The sequence below is a fragment of the Lactuca sativa genome, chromosome 8, assembly GCF_002870075.4.
Source record: "Lactuca sativa cultivar Salinas chromosome 8, Lsat_Salinas_v11, whole genome shotgun sequence".
NCBI classification, from domain to species: Eukaryota; Viridiplantae; Streptophyta; class Magnoliopsida; order Asterales; family Asteraceae; genus Lactuca; species Lactuca sativa.
The window spans coordinates 297,622,623-297,628,478 of NC_056630.2; the positions used below are offsets into that span (position 1 = coordinate 297,622,623).

The 5,856-nt window shown below is 34.9% G+C and overlaps 1 long non-coding RNA gene across 1 annotated transcript; it reads left to right on the forward strand.

The window, feature by feature from the left end:
• Positions 1-2,106, forward strand: LOC111878989 (uncharacterized). Its single transcript, XR_002845989.3, has 3 exons — positions 1-258; positions 851-1,667; positions 1,767-2,106. It is a non-coding gene; the product is annotated as an uncharacterized LOC111878989 (long non-coding RNA).
• The last annotated feature ends 3,750 nt before the right edge of the window (positions 2,107-5,856 follow it).

Below are 5,856 nucleotides of genomic sequence, written 5' to 3' on the forward strand. Positions count from 1 at the left end.
TAGAAAAATCAGAAAAAGGAAGTACCCTAGACTTTCTTCTCGCAATCAGATGCTGACGCTCCATGCTTTCCAAATTTCCATTTGATTCGCTAGAGTAGAAGACGAAGGTGGAGTCATTCGATTCTTAGACCTCATTCGTATCTCCCACTCACGTTGTTCCCAATTGCCGACCATCGCTAGCCTGTACCTATGATTCGCTGGAGTAGAAGACGACGACCGAAGAAACCCAAGCCTCCAACTACGAGTCTTCATCTTCAGGTTAGATTCTCGAAGTCTCTTAATGTTACCTCCATGTATTACTATCTATATCATTGAGGGAAGTGAGATCAAGTGATGAAATAATTCGATACATAGCCACAAAATATGCCCTTTAGACTATTAGTTGTATGTTGTTAGGTTTTCTTATGATCAACATAATTTATACTATCATTTACCATCAATATCATTAGTATCTCGATTATTAGCTGGTACCTGCATGACTGGTCAATTAGTTGTATGCTGTTAGGTAATCTGTGGTTTGTTGAAGATACATAATTTCAATTTTTTTGACTGTTACCTTGGTTGTAATCAAAATTTCAATTTTTGACTAGAATATATCAAAAGTTCACTTTATTTTTATGCTTTGTGGTTTGTTGAAGATACAATAATCCAAAATAACTGATTTATTGTTGTATAATCATAAATAGTAATAAGATATATTGGTTTCCATCCTAAAAATAAACTTAAGTTTGAGAGAGCTTGTAAAAGAATGAGAAAAGAAGACCATGCATTTTAGAAGGATCTTAAAGATAGATTTCCATCCGAAAAAGATTGGGAAAGTGCTATAAATTTATCTCTTTGTTTGAAGCAGTTTTTTGAAGCCACAAAAAGGATGTCGGGAACTTTGTATGTTTCGGCTAAGATGCATTATCATGAGATATTAGGTTTACTTGCTTCTTTGTTGGAGTGGACACAAGTTGATGACATCAATATTGTTCTTATGGGTGTTCAAATGAGAAAAAAGTTTGACAAGTATTATGGACAGTTTGGAAAAACAAATGTGATGGTGTTAGTTGCGGTTGCTCTTGATCCAAGGTATAAGATGAGGTTTTTGAAGTTTTCTTTAAAAAAATGTATCCTTTAGAATTTAAGAAGGTTGAAGAATTATATGCTCAAGTGTTAGAGGTTTTGAACAAACTATATAGTTATTATTCTAATGTTTCTTCAATAACAAAGAATGATGGTTCTAGTTCTTTCAATACGAATGATAGTGATGGTCAAAATTTTGTTGGTGTGGTTAAGAATTAGCAAATGAGAAAAATATATGATGAGTTCTTTGAAAATGATATTGAAGATGCTATGGAAAAATCTGAATTGGACGAATATCATGATGCTCCACCTGAAAAAATGAATAATCAAACATTTGAAAATTTGAAGTGGTGGAGTGAGAAATGCACAACATACAAGGTGTTGGCATCAATGGCGAAGGACATTCTAGCTATTCCGGTTTCTATGTTTGCTAGTGAGTCCACTTTTAGTACGTCCGGTCATGTGCTGAATGACTTTCATAGTACTTTGCTTCCAAAGACGGTGGAAGCTTTGATTTGTACTCAAGATTGGTTGAGGGCATCACGTGTTTGTATTGACCTTGAACAATTATTAGAAGATGTGAAAAAAATATGAGGAAGGTAATGTGGAAGATACACTTTTATTTATCATTTCATTTTATATTTCTTGTATAATATTTTATATTCTAATTTGACTTTTTATACTTAATTTCATTACAGAAATCACTCACAGTATGGAAGATACACGTGGAGAGAATAAGTGAAGTCGTTGATGTTTTTAATGTTTTGATGTTATTGTTTTTGCGGCTGTTGATTGTTGTTTTGTTGTTGTGTTGCTGTTTTTGATGTCGTTTTTGTTGTTTTGTTGTTGCCGTTTTGTTGTTTTGTTTTGCTGTTTTGCTGTTGATGTTTAACTGTTTTTGTGCTGTTTTGAAACTTGCTGAAAATTGTTTGCTGTTTTGCTGTTTTGATGTTGCTGTTTTGGCTTTTGTTATTGCTGACAATTATCATTTTGTAACAATACTTTCTAAATTACCCTTGTGTTGGCATGGTGTTTTAAGATCAAGTTTTTATGATTATTTTAGTTTTATATCTTGTACTACTAGCCTCCTAATGTTTATAAATGTTTATTTCAATAAAATGTATAAAATAAAAATTGTAAATATTCAAAAAACCGGTACCCAGAACCGGAACCGGTCTTGGCGGTTCTGGGAGCAGTTCCAAATTTCTAGGAACCGGTGTTGGTGGTTCCGGGAGCGGTTCCAAATGTCTAAGAACCGACGGTTCCGGGAGCCAATAAAAGAGGCGGGTACCCGCTTTTGCTCATCCCTACTTGGAAGTTATGATAATTTAATAGATTGCTTAGAAAATGTCTAGAAACATTGTTTTCATATTTTTGCATTGTAAAGAAAAAAAAATTCCGCTTATTATAAATAAATGTGAATTGTTGATTTATCGAGTTTAAGTTATGTTTCCTTGCAATGGCATGCATGAAAATTGGTGGTTACATTTCTATTATTAGCAATGTTAAATGGGGATTTGATCCTCAATTATATTTTTTGTGGTAGTGTCATGATTGACCAAGTGAAAAGGAATTTTCATCACCCAAGTTTCCATTGGATAGAAACTTGGAGTCATGCAATTTGAATAGTGTGATGTATGAGAATCTTGATTGTTGGAAGATTATGACTAAATTCACTGATCACATGTTTATGTGAGTCAAGTGAAGGACTAAAGGATATAGTATGCATTGATGTGGACTATTTAGATCCACCACGAAGGATGCTAAATTTATTCGTCATGATTTACTGATGCTTTCTGTAAATATGGTTGTGTTTATAAGATTAAGCATAATTCTGATACTTTGAGAAGTTTCAAAAAGTGTGTAAGTCCCAAAACTAAGGATCCAATTCAGTAATCAATGAAGTTAATTGCAATTAAGGTGAGATGTAGAAGAAGAAGAATTAAAATCAAGCATGCACACATCTATTGCAAGTAAATATCAAGTACACCTTGGGAAAACACACACATACGTCACTGACGTCTCTTTACAACTGACACAGACACACTCTATTTATAGGACCACCAGCCACACACGTGTGTACAGCCGCACACGTGATGGCCGCACACACAGTGTGCGGCCGCACACTCTGTGTGCGGCGTGTATGGCCGCACACACTCGCTAACATACTACAACCAACATAGCAAACCCCAAGACCCTACCAAGACCTATACAAGATGAATGCGTAGCTCAAACCACAAAATTCTGACCTGAAAATCTCCCCCTTGGTTTGAGCTAGCATGGACTCAGGTCTTCTTTGATCAGAAGCACGTCAGACTTATACAGATAGATGCGTAGCCCAAACCAACAAATTTTGACCTAACAGTCTCCCCTTTGGATTGTGGCTAGCATAGACTCAGTCTTTCTAATCAGCATCACAAAGGTATGTATGTATCGCTTCCTGAATTTCAAAAGATCCTTAGCATCAAACAAGACGAATAGCGCAATCGCTATCTTGAAACTTGATCACTGCAGTGGCGCAAGGCTCTTCGACTGGGGTCTTGATCTTGTCACCAAATTCTACAATAAGTTTGTTCTTCAAGTCAGAGTAGCTTGCTGATATGGCACTAGGATTAAGCTGGAGATCAGAGATCTGTTTAGACTTCTGAAAGTTTTCTTCTTCAAGCTCGGAAACTCGAATATCTAGGTTTCCGATCAGATTGTCTTTCTCGATGATCTTCTATTAAAGAGTAGTGATCTCTTCCTTGAGCTCTGAGATAGATGGGCCTGCTCCCTCTGAACTTCCTTCACCTATTGATATTCATTTTCCACGAGGTAAAGGATCTGAATCTTGTTGAGCAAGAAACCTGGAAAGCCTCAAACAGGCAACATCTGTTGGATTAATGTCTAAGTCCATAACTATAATTGGTAAGACTTGACCCGACCCGACATGGTCCATTTGGGTTGCATGGCATCATGCACTTGGATAGATTATAATGAGATAAATAAGACACTTATGGTTATTAATATATTATAAGTTCTAGTATATTAATAATAAGAATAATAAGATTATTTAATTAGTATTGATCAAGAATTAATCTAGGATTAATTAAGTGATCAAAAGAAGACTAATTAAATATATGGGTTGATTGTGTAAATCATCCATACTTGTATAGTGGGCTAATGCTCCATGGATAATCAAGTTGGGCTAAAACCCATAGGATGGTCCATGGATGCTCCATGGTGTATTTGAACCCATGGATCCAAGGAAATGGAAAGTCATGACAATTAGGGTTTACCCTAATTGTAACGCTATATAAAGATCTTATTCTTGACAAAATCGGCCACTAGTATCATTCTAGAGAGGGCTAGGCGTTTTTGATGAAGTGTAGAATTCTCTCAAGTTATTCCAAGTGTATTTGGTGTTGTGTGAACCATTTGAGGTGTCACACTTGGGGCATTAGGAACTCAAGCTTCATGAAGACTCTCTACATGAAAGAGGTATGTATTCTATCTTGTTATATTCATTATTTTATATGCTAGATTAGGATAATAACTTGGATGTTCATATTTGCATGTATAATAGAGAAAACATAGATCCAAGGTATTTAGGGTTGCATGTACACTTAGGAGTGTTAGAATGCTCAAAACCCAAAGTGGTATCAGAGCCTAGGCTTGTTTTCTTGTTATACTTGCAAAACTGCTTAAAAAAATTGAAGTTGTTGCTGTCTGATCATCAGACTCGGCCAGTCCATCAGGAGACTCGGCAAGTCCATGCCTAAAAAGTGATCAAATCGATCCAACTCGCCCAGTTGGTTCATGCACTCGACGAGTTGGACCCCCAGACAGCATAATCTCGACTTTTTTGGCTGGAATTGGACTAGGAACATTACCCTAAGATGTTTTTGAACTTATAAACTTGTTTTTGATGTGGTAATGTTCATGCTAATCCAATTTCAAAGATAATTGTCAATAGATTCATGTTTTGTATTAGTTTAAGGTTTAGACTAATTACATGAAAAAGTTTGATTTGAATTATCTTGTTCTTATGAGTTGCTTAGATTAATAGAAAGTTGAGTGAAATAGTTGTTTTCAATCCAAATTAATCTAAGAGTTGATTCTAAAATGTGTTTTTGTAACTTGTCCTCAAGTTATATGAAAAGTCACATTTAAGTTTCATAAAACACATAAAAGTTGGCAATGGTTACAAAAGATGAAGAGTCTTGTCCTTAAGTTATGGAGGTTCAAGAGTCACTTCATTAATAAATAAATAAATAAAGTGTAACCTTAATTAATTCCATAAGTTATAAAATAAATTTAAGTAATTCTTTTATTAGTTTAAAGTCTTCCATAACTTGTCCTCAAGTTATGGAACTTGAAGAGTTTTTGGATTAAAAGTACTTTAAAAACATAAATCATGGAATTAATTAGTTTTGAATAGTTTCAAAACATGCCCTCAAGTTTTGGAATTTGAAAAGTTTTCCCATGAATACTTTAATTCCAAGTTATCCATTAGAATTTTAAGAGTTAAAAGTCAACCCTTATACTTTATAATATTATAAGTTAATAATATATATGTATAAGAGTAAAGTCAGTCTTACCGCTAGTACACCTCATTCACGAAGCCGGTCTATAAGGTGGGTATAAGGTTGTTGCCTATAAAATGGAAACTTAATGGGTGGCCACTCTCACCCACCGCTTGCTTCACTGGTGGAGGGTCGTTAGCCGAACGGGTTTGACAGGACTAGAATTCTCCCTTCATTAAAAGTATTAATGATAAATACTAAGTAACTAAACTCTTAATAATAC